Here is a 15,215-nt window from a genome sequence, read left to right as displayed (position 1 = left end):
AAAGAAAAAACTATTAAAAAATTAAGAAGTTTGAAAATGAACAATATTTTACCAAAATAATGGTATGGGGAACAGAATCCTGAGTCCTGTGCGCTGACCACTATGCAAACTCTACTCCAGATGTACAGTCCCTTCAACTGAAGAGCTTGTACTTCTTGAGACGGGTCTTGCTCTGGACTGCAGAGCAGTACAGCTAGGCACATATGGAAACATCTGGGACAGAAGATGCTAGCCAACTACAGATGCCTATAGTAGCCCAGAGGTGGAAGGATAACAGTCTTCAGATATGTTAAGTGCTGTTATAAAGAGGATTGTGATCAATTGTTCTTCCCCACCATGGCTGCTTTTTTAGGGCAGGATGAAGGTGTGTGGCGAGGTGCACGCACCAATGGGCCACATTCACGTAGTGGGGGCAGGTCCCACTGTGATCAGCAAGAGCCCCAGAAGCGAGCATTACCCTCACAGTGATTAAAGGAAGAATCTGGATGGAGCAGGGGCTCCAGTTTTACATTTCTGAGGAGCTGCTGCTGGAGTGTTCTAGTGTGACTGCTGGACATACATGCTTAGTCCCTTTTTCAATAAGAGCATGTGTCAGCATGTCAGGTTTAGATACTGTATCAGTCCGGCTATTGCTTTTATCTTTGTGATTTGTGTTTTTGATTTGATTCCAAATAAAAATTTTTCTTAACTTTTTGAAATTGCCAACAAATGGAAAATTCCATAATTCACCCAGCTCTAATGTCTACAGAGACTGGCTGCATGGGTGTATCTCACTGCATGATGACACAAAATACCCAGAGATCAGGATTTAAACTTTTAAACAGGTGGTTTATTTAAAAAGTAAAATAAAAACAACCAGAAATACAACCAAATGTCTATTGACATTTAACAAGTTTTATACAAAGTATCTCTTTGGCTTCACACAGACACAGCTATTTCTAACAATAAATCATTACAAATTTACTTCTAACATAAACCTTAAGTTATAAAGTATCACTTAACAATAAATCAATAAATCATTCCAATTTTTCTTCTAACATAAACCTTAAGTTCTAAAGTGTAAACCTTAAGTTCTAAAGTATTAATTAACAATAAATCAATAAATCATTTCTCACATAAACCATGTTTAATATAAACCTTTAAATATCCCTACACCCAGAGGATTCAGGGGGACCCGCCCACCACAGGTCTTTGGGGCATTTTGGAGGAGGGTCCCGGAGTGGAAGGACCCTCCGTTGCGGGGCTTTGGGGCACTTCGGCGGCGGGTCCCGAAGCGGAAGGACCTCCCTGCTGCCGAATTGCTGCCGAAGACCTGGAGCGGAAGAAGCTCCGGGGGCCAGGGCCCGACAAGAGTTTTCTGGGGACCCCAGAGCAAGTGAAAGACCCCACTCCAGAGGCCCTGGAAATCTCTTGTGGGGGCCCCTGCAGGGCCCGGGGCCTGGGGCAAATTGCCCCACTTGCCCCCCCCCCCCGGGTGGCCCTGTTCTAAGCTGGCAGGTGGGGCATTGCTATGAAGGGAGCCCCAAGGTCTCTGCTGAAAGGGTTTGGCACAAAATATGTAGCCTAGGAAGCAGAAGACAGTGTGGAAATCATCATCGTCTTCCTCATCCCTATAACCACAGCCAGTATCAGTCAACCTCCATCTAGTGGAGGCTAGTGGGACACTTCCCCAGGCGCAGGTTGTCCTATAACACCCTGCCATCTTCCTTCTGAAGCATTTAGTGCCAGCTAAGATAAGACAGAGGAGAGATAACTCAGTGGTTTGAGCATTGGCCTGTGATACCCAAGGTTATAAGCTCTCCCCTTGAGGGGGCTAGTTAGGGCTTGGTCCTGCTTTGAGCAGGGGATTGGACTAGATGAACTCCTGAGGTCCATTCCAACCCTGATAGTCTATGAGTCTGGGTTAAATGAACCCATGGGTTTGACCCAGTGGGATAATTCCTGCATATTAGGCCCTTTGTCAGTCATGCTCTTCACAGTAGGGATGGGGTTTACTACATGCCCTCACCTCACCAGATCCTAATTTTAAATGGTGACCTCATCTGACTTGGGGGTTGGAGCTTGACACCCACCAAGAGATGATGGACACAGAACTCCAGGAGGTTGAAGATCAGAAGCATGATGGAAAGTCCCCTGAGGAACACAAAACTGTAAACACAGTCCTACATGCTGCAGTGATGAGTGCAAAACTCTCTTTCTCTGCACCTGCGTGCAGCAGAAGCCCAAACGCTGGAGATTTTCCCAATCAGCTGCCTCCACATCACAGAGACCTTGTTAATTTCACTCCCTGGCGGCAGCAGCATTACAAATTGTGGGCTGTTTGTAACGTTCCCAATGCCCCCTAGATCTTGACATGGGCACATTTTAATATGGAGCGACAAAGGAAAGAGGACAATTTACTACTCAGAAGTTGCTATCTTCCTGAAGAGCACTCATTAACTATGCAACCCCCTCCCCCTCTCAGGGCTTGACAAGTGTAATCTTGCCCCACTCAAATCCATTCAAAGCACTATGGTGAAGATAATTTTCCTGGCTCATTGCTCTGACCATGCCATGTGGATGTGGGTGAATTTTCTTGGCAAATTGTAAATTCATTTTTTAAAAAATGCATTTTTCAGGGCACTGAAACTATCAGTGAATTTAGGTTTCAGTGAACAGTTTTAGCCAAAAAATCCCCCACCCTCAAGTTGAAGCTGTTTGTTTCAAGCATTTCAAAATGAAACATTTCAACTTTTTGTTTCAAAACAATGGTTTGTTTAGAAATTTAGCATAAGATAAAAGGGTGAAAACACCCCAAAATGAAATGACACCCCCCCACCCCCACACACAATAGTTTCAGTTTCTTGTTTTGGGTGTTTTTTTTAATCCAAAACTAATTTAGGGAGGAGGGGGTGCTGAGGCTCGGGGACTGGGGTCTGGTCCGCGGAGACTTGCCATGGGCTGGATTAAAAGGAGCAGCAGACCGCATCCAGCCTGCAGGGCCCCACTTAGGCTGAGGCTCTGTGCTGCAGCCTCTAAAGACCCTGCATTATTCCAGCCCTGCTCACATCCTATCACATCAGTTTCCTGGGATGTCCTGAATCCCTTTGCAAAGGCTGTAAGAAGGCCCAGATTGCTCTTTAAATAACCTTCTTCCCCCAGCATTCTGTGGTCAGGTAATGAGTCTGATCTGCAATATAGCTGGCAAATGTCCTATGTGATTGACAGTGTGTGGAGTCATTTGAGCTTGACTGCTTCTCTTGGTGAATGATCAGCAATCACTTAGATTGCAAAGGATTAATGGTTCATCCTGTATACTCAGGTTCCAGGTATAAATAGTTTATAAGTGGGTAATAGATGTCTTACTAAATGATTAATCAATTGTTAGAGAGACAAGGTGGGTGTTAACCAACCATAGCATATGCTACTCATATCTGTAACTTGCTTAGAGCAGCCGTTAATCACTGAGTGATCCTTTTTAAGAGAAACAAGGTGGGTCAGGGCCAAAAAGATATTACCTCACCCACTTTGTCTTTCTAAGATCCTAGGACTGATACGGTTACAACATTGCATAGTCCTTTATAAGACATTTATAAATGGAAATATCATGTAGAGTGTGACCAATGAATTTCTAGCACCTGGGGTAGTGGTAACACCAGGACTATGTCAATATAGTCCCAGAAACAGATGCATTCAGGGACTGAAACACTTACTGGAACTGAATGTTATAACTTGGGCAGCTCTGCTTAATGAGCTGAAGATGGTGCATTAATGTAACTATATAACCCATTTCATTCAGTGCAGTGCCCAGTCACTCTCTGGTGGTGGTCTGGATATGGACCCACTGAAAAGCCTATGTCATAAACAGATAATTAAGGGTTAATGTCTCTTTTACCTGTAAAGGGTTAAGAAGCTCAGTAAACCTGGCTGACACCTGACCAGAGGACCAATAGAGGGACAAGATACTTTCAAATCTTGGTGGAGGGAAGTCTTTGTTTGTGCTTTTTGTTTTGTTGTTGTTCGCTCTTGGGACTGAGAGGGATGGCACATCAATCCAGGCTCCCCAAATCTTTCTGAATCAGTCTATCATGTTTCAAACTTGTAAGTAATTAGCCAGGCAAGGCATGTTAATCTTATGTTTGTTTTCTCAACGTGTAAATGTTTCTTTTTGCTGGAAGGATTTTTACCTCTGTCTGCTGTTACTTTGAACCTAAGGCTAGGGGAGGTCCCTCTCGTCTATAGGAATCCGATTACCCTGTAAAGCATTTTCCGTCCTGATTTTGCAGAGATAATTTTTACCTTTTCTTTCTTTAATTAAAAGCTTTCTTTTTAAGAACCTGATTGATTTTTCCTTGTTTTAAGATCCAAGGGGATTGGATATGGTCTCACCAGGGATTGGTGGGGGGAAAGGAGGAGGATGGTAAATTTCTCCTTGTTTTAAGATCCAAGGGGTTTGGATCTGTGTTCACCAGGGAATTGGTAAAGTCCCTCAAGGCAACCCAGGGAGGGGACGAAGTTTTGGGGGGACAGAGAGTGCCCCAGACACAGGAATTCTGGGTGGTGGCAGTGTATACCAGATCTAAGCTAGTAATTAGACTTAGAAGTGCCCATTTGTACCCTAAAGTTCAGAGTGGGGAAAGAAACCTTGACAGCCTACTAAAGGGTCAAGCTTTTCAGCTCAGGCAAGAGGGGCTCCTACTTTTAAGATCCAGAAGTTGAAGGTTCAATCTGCACTGCCAAAGCTGGGGCATTGTGTTACAAGTTGTGGCCCATGTAATTCAGTGGGTAGGTGGGGATTATGTAACACCTTTGTGACATGTACTACTAGTCCAGCCACAGGAGCTAGCTGGCTGCTGCTTTTCCCACTTAATGGATACAGTCCTGTAGCTCAAGTAGGGGCAGGTGCTGCAATGCTGAAGGCCCCACATTCAGATCTTAATGATAACCCCATGGCTTCCAAGCTGATCTCAGCAGCTGAAAGTGAAACTGCCTCTGCACATTTTTTGCCAGCAATAAAAATGCTGACATCCAATTTTTCCTGTTATTTACACTGCCACAACCCCATCGGCTTCAAATTCTTCCCTCAGCTATACTTGTGTGCTATTCCTGTCTTCAGGGATAGGGCACTAGGGTAAGTGAAGACAGAATTTGAAGACAACAAAGCAAAGTGAAGTGAAGACAGTCCCTGCAGTTGGGACTTAGGCCTTGTCTACACTACACAGTTTTGTCGGCAGAAGTCAACTTTTATAGACAAAACAGTGGAGGTGTACACACAACAATGCTCCTCCTGCTGATTTAACTCCCTTGCTATGGTCACAAAACAAAACCCCCTTAACAAGCGGCATAGGGCTTTTCGTGATATAGTTAAAGCGATGCAGTGTCAGGATAGACAATGTGCTTGCTTATGTTGCCCTAATTGGCCTCCAGGATGTGTCCCACAATGCCCATCAATGACCACTCTTGTCAGCAGTTTGAGCTCTGCATAGGCATGCACACCCTCCCCCCTTTAAAGGCCCAGGAATTTTTGAAATTTGTCTTTCTGATTGCTTGATGTGGACTGTTCACACAGCATCTTCCCAGCTGACCATGCCGGCTTGCCGCAACAGACATGCCCCCTTATGGAGAGAGAAGGCTGGGCAGTTTCAGTTTTGCTCAAGCTGTAGGAATTTTGATATCTACAGGCAGATTGCTTGTGTCCTGCAGGAGGAGAAACATGAAAGGGGCACGCAGCTGTTCCATGCTAAGATCAAGAAGCTGAGGTAGGCATATCAGAAGGCAAGGGAGGGCAACCAGCACTCTGGTGCAGCGCTGAAGACATGCCACTTCTATGAGGAGCTGCATGTCATCCACAGCAGTGACTCCACCACGAGCCCCTGGATACTTCGGGGAGACAGGAGGCAGCAGCCAGTGCAGTCAACCCTGAGGATGAAGTGGTGAACAAAAACGTGGAGCTGGAGCAGGATGTGGAACATGTGACAGGGTTATCTGGTGACAGAGCCTGTTCAGCTATGCAGTAAGGGCCTGACAGAACAGTTTGTTAATGTACATCGGGCTGTCCCAGGAATGCTCCATAAAGCTGCCTTGTTTCTCCCTCTGCTGTACGAAACTTTGCCGTGCCAACTGGCAATTATTTCTGCAGCGACCACAGCGGCACACAGGCAAGCAGCATATGAAGCCAGTTTGAAGCCATATATATGCAGGAGATGCACCCTTGGATCCTGGGTTACACTCAGGAGTGAGATACCCTGGGGAAAAGGGTGCCAATATTCAGAATATTCTCTCCAGGTGCATGTAGGTGACCTTATTTGCAAACCACCCAGACCCTTTGTCCCTTCTTGCCTATTGTCCCTTCCCCATTTGTCAACTTCTCCACCCCTTGCCGAACTCACCATATTTAGGTCTTTCACCGAGCTGTGTGCTAGCAAAGGGAAAGTGAAAAAGAGGTGTATGAGACTTTTGTGACTCACAGCTTTGAGTGTAGTCACAATACTCTCTCTGTTCATTGTTTCTTTGGCTTCTGCAGACGTGCCCTGGAGGACCAATGCCTACACACCAGTGGAGCACCTCTGTCAGATAAGGATGTGAACCAGGATGATTAAGGAGGATATGTTTAGAGCCATTGTGCAGTCAACAGATGCAACACATAGCAAAACAAGCTTGTGGAGGGAGACAATTAATGAAAAACTCAGGTCTGACAGTCTGGAAAGGAGACAGGGGCAGAAGCAACTGATAAAGCTACTGGAGGACCAGAGAGAGATGCTCAATTCCCTCATTGTTCTGCTGTCTGAGCATATCCATGCATGACTCCCCCAGCAGCCAATCCAGAAAAGTGTTCTATGCCCTTCTCAAACTGCCCCAACACATTCCTTGTATATTCCGTTACAGTACTCCTTGAAATCCACCTCTAGAGACTGGTTTCATGATGAAAGCTGGAGTTACACACAACTGTGAGAATCTGAACCAAGAGCCTGTTCCTCATTGCCATGTCCCCTGTTTAAAAAAAAAAATAAAAAGATGTTTTATCCTCTAATTAGGTCTAGTCTTCTTTTTTAAGAGTCTTTATTTGTGTCATGCACCCAGTAGCTGCTGGTAAAATTCAAAGACAGTCGTTATAGGTAGGAATATTTGCTCACTACAATTAAAGCTCAGGAAGCAAGAATTACATGGGTCTTTTAAGGTAGCAAGTAAACATTGTTTGACAGAATGTATCACATACAGACACATTACTAGTGCTTATTGTCAAAATGCTCCTTCAGAGCCTCCCTGATTTTAATAGCCCCCAGCTCACCCCCTCTAATTGCCCTAGTATCTGGTTGCTCAAAATCAGCAGCCAGCTGATCAACCTCGGCGCTCCATCCCTGGGGAAAATGTTCCCTCTTTGCTTTTCAAATATTATGCAGTGCACAGCAGGCTGCTATGAACATCAGAATATTTTCCTCATTGAGGTCTAGCTTGCCAACAAGGCAGTGCCAGCAGTCTTTTAATCTGCCAAAGGCACATTCAATGGTCATTCATCATCTGCTGAGCTTGTTGTTGAAGCATTCTTTGCTGCTGTCTAGGTTTCCAGTGTAAGGCTTCACGAGCCATGGGAGCGAGGGGTGGGCAGGGTCTCTCAGGATCATTTGCACATGCCCCATGGGAATCTTCAGCTCTGGAAAGAAAGTCTTAGCATGCAGCTTTCTATACAGTCTAGTGTTCCTAAAGATGTTTGCATCATGCACCTTCTTTGACCAACCCACATTGACGTCAGTGAAACAGGCACAGTGATCCATTAGTGCCTGCATGGTCATGGAGAAGTAGCTTTTTCGTTTGATGTACTCTGTTGCAAAATGGTTTGGGGCCAAAATTGGGATATGAGTGCCATCTATCACCGCACTGCAGTCAGGGAATCGCATTTCCATGAAACCATCAATAATTTCCTGCACATTACCCAGCATCACAGTCCTTTATAGCAGGAAACGATTATTGGCCCTGCACACGTGCATCACTGCAAGCCCTACAGTGGGCTTTCCAATTCCAAATTGATTCATGACTGGCCAGTAGGAGTTTGGAGTTGCCAGCTTCCCTGCAGTAATTGCACTGCTCTACAGCCAAAATGCTTCTGAAATAAATGTAGTCCAACTTTACTAATTCTGGGTCACTGAGAACGAAAATGATGCTTAAAATTGTTGATTGGCTCTAGTTTTCAAGATATGCTATTGGGTCAGTATATACGACCCTTGACTTGGGAATGGTGGAGGATAAATGAGTTATAAATGGAAGGGATCTCAATTTAAACCAGAAATGACTAAAATACATCTTTGACTGGATCTATGAATAAATCTATGACTGGGTTTGGACAGTACTTGCTTTTTAGGCAAAACAATGAATGATGCAATCTGAAGCTAGTATTGCGGCATACATGATATGAATTGCATCATGTTATTCCTAGAAGTCATGGATGATGCAATCATAATGAAGCTTACATCACTCTGCTGAACAAATTGCCCTATATCAGTTCTAGAAATCATACAGTGTCGTGCTCTCTTATTTGTCAGTGTTTGATTTTGCAAAGGGACTCATTTCTGTTTAGCCAAAGTGAGCAGAGATGCCTCGTACTTGTGTGAACAGTGCAGATAACTTCTGCTATGTTTGTGGTGAAGTGACTTTTGCATCACAAAAGTGTAGTATAACCACTATGGTTAAGAAAGCCTATCACCTTTATTTTGGCTGCAAAATTGGAGATCAGGACAAGAGGTGGGCCCCACACATATGCTGCAACACTTGTGCAACAAATCTTCTCCAGTGGTTGAACAGGGAAAGGAAATCTATGCCTTTTGCAGTGCCAATGATTTGGAGAGAGCCAACAGATCATACCAGCAATTGTTACTTCTGCATGGTGCCTCCAGTTGGGAAAGGTGTGTCAAAGAAGAAAAAGTGGACTGTGCATTATCTAAACATTCCATCCGCTATATGCCCAGTACCCCACAGAGAAGGACTGCTGGTTCCTGATGCACCAGAATCATTCTCACTTGAGTCAGATGAGGAAGAGGAAGAGGATGAAACTTCTGGTCCTGAACCATCAGTGTCACAGGACCCACATTTTCTCCCATCCTCCTGCTCTGAACCACACCTCATAACACAAGGTGAACTGGATGACCTTGTCAGGGATTTGGAACTACCCAAGAGTAAGGCAGAGCTGTTGGGCTCCAGACTACAGCAGTGGAATCTCCTGGCAGGCTATCAGGGCAAATGGAGCCCATCAATGCTTGCAGACTATTGCTGGACAGTGACAAGAGATGATCCATTTAATGAATACAAGAGACAAGCCAAGAAGCGCCGAGTAGATAGTACATAATAGTTTTTTGCCTTTTGTTTCATAATAAATTTTATTTATATAACCCTTTTGCTGATTTTTAAAGTGTTACATAAACAGGACAGGTGAAATATTATCATGTAAAGCAACCATAAACATATGAAAAGACCTAGGTTTACAATTTATGATTAAAACTCTACTATCTACACAATATACATAGACATAAAATGTAAAAACTTTAATATCTTAGAAACAGTAGCCAATCAGTTGTTTTAATTGTCATATTTGAATTCAGCACATCAAAATACATAATAAATATCACATTTTATCTCTGAAGCAGACGACTTCTCAAAAATTGTAGACCAGTGTTGTCTCTCATTTTTCCACTGTGAGAAAAGTTCTCATTCTGGTGTCCTTGTACTGCAGAGCAGGGAGGAGCTCTGCATACAGTTCCAGGAAGGTGGCTTTGCACATCCAAAAAGTCTGCAGCTACTGCTCATCATCCCATACATGCATCATGATGTGATCCCACCACTCAGTGCTTGTTTCCCACCCCAGAACTGATGGGCATGTGCAGCTGCTCTGTGAATCCCAGCAGTAATTTTGAATTGTTTCTTTCCATTGCACAAAGCAGGGCAGGCACTACAGATTCACATTCTGTTTCCCACTCATGTTTCAGAGTAGAAAACACCCTATCACTTTTGGTGGAACACGTTTCACAAAGCAATCACTTGATGGCTATGTTTAGATGACTTCATTTACAATAGCGCAGCTACTGAATCTCTTCTGGTGAAGACGTTCTAAACCAACAGAAAAGCTCTCCCATCGGCTTAATAACTCCTACCTCTGCAAGGGGCAGATTGCTATGTCTACGCTGGTGCTTAGGTTGGTATAACTTATGTGGCTCAGGGGTGTGGATTAATCACACCTCTGAGTGATGTAAGTTATATCTAAGTACTTTGTAGTGTAGCCATAACCTATATCTGACCTATCAGTCCTCACCCTCAAAGGAAATCTGCACATTGCCTTCAAAAGACAAACTTGGGAGCTTAAATTCATAGCTCTGCCAGGCACTAAAAATCAGGAACTGAATAGAAATACTGGATTTATGCAGAGGTGAAAGTAAGCTGGTACAGGCCAGTATGGAGGACCGGTAAGAAAAGGGGACTGACTGAGGGAGGGAGAGAGAAGTCTGCTCCCTGCATAAGAATAGTTTAAACTCAGCTGTTCCCTGATGGTTCAGCCCCCAGGGCTAGGTTTCTGGCATCCTTGTTAATTTCACTCAAAGTAGCTGGGCGGAGGGGGTTAAGGGGAGAGTGTATTTGACCATGGCAGGGGCAGTCCTTTTCTGCCCCCGGGATGAGGGGATCTCTCCAATACTAATATACACAACAAATAAAAGCATTTGGCTGCACAGCTTAAATTCAGAGCTAATAAAAGCAGGTGGAAGGGGAAAACTCACTGTCACATTGGTTTCTCGTCTCCTCCCTCCCCCTCCTCCAGCCAGACTGCAGACAAGGCTCTGCATTCCTCCCCCCACACTCCCAGCAGGGGTTCTCCTCTAGGCTCTAGCTTGCAGTAGACTGGCTGAGATGCATCCTGCTGCTGCTGCCTGAAAAAGACCAGTTTAAATTCATCTGTTCCCTGTGCAGTTCAGTGCCTAGAGTTAGGAGCCGTTTCTGGCATCCTTGTTAATTTCACTCCCAGTTGTTGTTGGGTTTGTGTGACCATGGCAGAGGCAGTTCTTTTCTGCCCCCGGGATGAGGGGATCTCCTAAACACAATCAAAATCAGGAACCATTTCCAAGTTCACATCTATCCCATTCCCTCCCCAGCAGAGGATCATGGTTGTGATGTCCAAACTCCTTGCAGATCCTCTTTGAAATGTTACTGTTTAAAAAAAACAACACAAAAAACATGAAGAACATGATGGAAAGATGTGTCATGATGATTAGGGTTTATTTTGGGCAAAGCAATTTTGCTAAAGCAACTAAAGATTCACAGGGACAGCAAATAGCCCCCATAGACAAAACCACAAAGGGATTGGAGGGGAAAATTGAATATTCAGGGAAATTATTGTGCCTCCTTTGAAAGAAATGGTAGTTTTGATTCCAATCCACCCTCATTATATATTGATTTAAACACAAGAAATGTCCTTAGGACATCTAGTGCAATCTCAGATCTCTATTTGTTTTGTCCTGCCTGCAGAGTGCAGACGCTGAAATTGACAAAACTTTCTCTAAATATCTTGTATATTTCATGAAGGCTATTCCAGTTGTCCTTCATTCACCCCTGACTTCCCCTCCCGCTTACCCCCCAGCTCCCTCCCTGGCTGGCTGTGGTTTTTGCCTTGGTTACTTACCCCTTGGCAGACCCAGCCCAGCGGCACCTGCTGGCTCTCTGCAGGCAGCAGCCCACAGGGGCTGGTTGCTGGGGTCGCTGCTGGTAGATGGCAGGCTGCAGCTGTATTGTTTGTGACACGTTCTTACACATACACATACATACAATCAGAGGTGAAAGTAACCCAGTCCAGTCCAGTACAGTGTACCGGCAAGAGCCAGTGTGCAGTGCTGGACCATATCGACTTCCACTGTGGGGATTGAAAGGGCTCAGAGCTCCTTGCCACTGCGGGCAGCCCAGAGCCCTTTGAATCCCTGCTGCAGCTGGGATTTAAAGGGCTCAAAGCTCCCCGCAGCTGCGAGCAGCCCAGAGCCCTTTGAATCCCAGCCACGGCTCTGGTGGCCGGGCTGGGGCAAGGATTTACAGGGCTTTGGGCTTCCCTCAGCGGCAGGAGCTCTGGGCCCTTTAAATCCCTGCCCCAGCCCCTCAAAGCTCAGGGTTCCCCCTGGCAGCCAGAGCCGCGGGCCCTTTAGTTTGCCCGAGCTCCCAGCCACCTCTGCAGCTGGGAGCACCTGGTAGATTTAAAGGCTCTGGGTCTCCCAGCCACAGCTGGTTCCCCAGGGCCTTTAAATCTTGAAAGGCCATGCCTCTTCGAGATGGGGCCATGCCCCCTCAGGACTCCGGCAGTACAAGTAAGTCCTGTAAGTTACTTTCACCCCTGGATTTATGGCTTATTACAACAATCTGTAACCTATTTAATCCCCCTTTTTGTCTTATGACTGCAGAGGTGTTAGCTGGCCACTCTACCTTGAATGGTCCCTTACAATATGCGCTAATTACTTATGCTAAACAATCTATTCCACCTTGCATTTTGCTGCGACACTGGGAGTACCTTGCGGAGACGTGGAGAAGAGCTTGGTGTGACTCAGAAGCTTGTCTCTCTCACCAACAGAAGTTGGTCCAATAAAAGATATTACCTCCCCTACCTTGTCCCTCTTTTAAGATCAAGAGATTCAAACGTGACTAGCCGTGTAGAGGCACCCAAATGGAAACCTATTAAAAGGCACTCACCCTTTGAAAATCAGGTCCCTTTAAAGGATTTCTCAAGGGCGGGCACCAAAAATCAGTAGGCACTTTAAAAAATCTTGGCTGTGGCCTAGTGCACTGAATTGGGACTTCAGGAAACCTGTGTTATTTTCCCAGCTCTGGTGTGCTGGGCAACCTTGGTACGTCACTTCCCTTTGCTGTACCTCAGTTTCCCTAACTGTAAAATGGGGATAATGATACTGAGCTCCTTGGTAAAGTGCTTTGAGATCTACTCATGAAGAGTACTAGGTATTATTATTACTAATGGCTAGACTTGCCCTGAGGAGTTCCTTACTCTGTAAGGAGTAAGCCCAGGTACCTGAATCCTGAGCTTTCTACACTGGAACATGATACCTGTCTGTCTAGTGGCTGTAAAGTCAGTGACATAATCATGCCAACACTAAGGTTGTTTACTATCGCAGAGTACATATGTTGCCCTAAATCTAGTTGCTTATGTAACCGTACCACTCTCTTTCAAATGCCGACTTGCTGCTCAGCTGATAACACACACTGTGAGTTCTGTGGGTTTATTGTACTGATCTATTCGGCTGATTGCTACTGGCTTTCTGGTGCATTAGCCGCTGGTTCAGCAGAGGTCCCCATGGGTATTTACAGGAGTCCGGAGCTTCCAGGATTCCTTGTTTTCATACTAAGTGACAGCAGTTCAAAGGTCAGATCCTCAGTCAGTAGAAACAGGCATAGCTCCTTTGCAGCCATTTATATCAGCTGAGAAGCTGTGCCTATGTTTCTATATATAGCAACTCACCTTCTGATATATCCTTGAAATCATATGTAATGCTGTAAGCAGGACTCATCCCTCGAGTGTCTCTGTGGCTGGGTGCAGTACGGTAGTCCTTTCTCTGCTCCCAGTGTCCCTGTAGGTTGTCAGCCTCACCTGGTAGGATTTCAGTGGCTCAGCCCTCTGTCCAGGTCACACAGCCAAAATGAACCCCTTCTGGGGTGGCAGAGTCCAATAAATAATCTATCTGCTTTCACCAAAGTCTTCAGCCCTGGCTCTGAACCCTTTAAATTCCTCCCTTCGCTCTGGCTTCCAAACAAGTCGTGTCCATTTCTTGGGGCTTAGGTTAGGCTTGTCCTCTGCTTCTTGGGGTTTACACTACTTCGTTGGTGGGGGAACTGTTGGAGAGCTTATTCCTTCACTCTCACACTTCCCTGGTCCTTCTCGCATGAACAGAGAGCAACAATACCCGAAGTCCAAAAGTGCAAACAATTCGATGTTTATTGTGGTGAACTTTCAGCAAGCTTAAATTCAAATTCCTTTTCCTTATTTTAGAATCCCAACTTACTTCCTGTTTGCCCCTAATTTATATAGTAATATTCTCAGCTATACCTTAACTAATCATTTTACTAAAATGTACCTAACCAGTCCTAACGTATTGTAACATCATTAGCTAACCAATTATATCCCCACCACCTTAGTTTACACCCAGCAAAATTAATTATATAGCAGACAGAAACAATCACAGAACCAGACAGAGACCATGCAAATAAACATACAAAACAATACAGAAGTGAGGATTTCACAACTATATTTATACAGACATGAGAGCTTTACAACTACATCTATACAGACATAAAGGTTCTCCAGTTGTGTCTATTGATAAGTGAGTTCTTACCAGACAGAAAACTATCAGACTAAATTTCCTTTTACATGTTTTAGGCTCTTCCCTTTCTCTGGAGGTGATAGATCGAATCACCTTCCTAACAGCCCCAGATTGCCTTATTTTAATATGACTAGTTTGAAATGTGAGGATGTGACCATACATTTCCCAGTTTATGGCTGCTTAGCTGAAGAACCAGGCCTCATACTGTCACAGTAAGAGAAGACCATTACACAGACAGACAGTGATTTTAATTCTTTCTTTTATATCTCTATAACTAGCTAAGTGATAAGAATACACCTAAATTCTTAAAGTATAGGCCTTTGCAGATAGGCCTGAATATCTATATCCTAACACTCCACCCCCTTTTTTTTTTTTTCTCTTTTTTCTTTTGGGATCCTCCTGCCCAGGTATCCTTGGAAAAGCATAGGACATATGGCGACACATTTCCTGATAGGGCCAGGCATCCAGGCGGAAGGTGTTGATATTCCATGTCACACTGCCCCTTGTGTAATATAGTGCCCTGCACCTTCACTCGTACGGGCATACCACACCTATTCCAATTAGTGTTCCAGACTTCCCAGTATAGTGGGCCTGAGAAGGTTGGGTCCGGGTTGTCTAGTGCACTGAGGGGGAGGGCCTACTACATTACGTATAGGTTATAATTAGTGGCTGTTCACTAGGGGGTCTTAATTGTTTCCATATACAACATAACACAAATACAGTTAACAATACACCAGCTGCTATGATAATCCACAGCAACACTGAGAGTTCCCACCACTGCAGTATGGTCCAACATCCTGGCTACCACCAAAAACACTGCTTCTCCTCCTTTGATAGGGTTAAAATTTTGTCAGCACCATCCTGTAGTATTGTGTGTCCAACTGTTGGCGC

Source organism: Gopherus flavomarginatus, chromosome 5 (genome assembly GCF_025201925.1).
Source record: "Gopherus flavomarginatus isolate rGopFla2 chromosome 5, rGopFla2.mat.asm, whole genome shotgun sequence".
NCBI classification, from domain to species: Eukaryota; Metazoa; Chordata; order Testudines; family Testudinidae; genus Gopherus; species Gopherus flavomarginatus.
Note: the sequence above shows the minus strand (reverse complement) of the source record.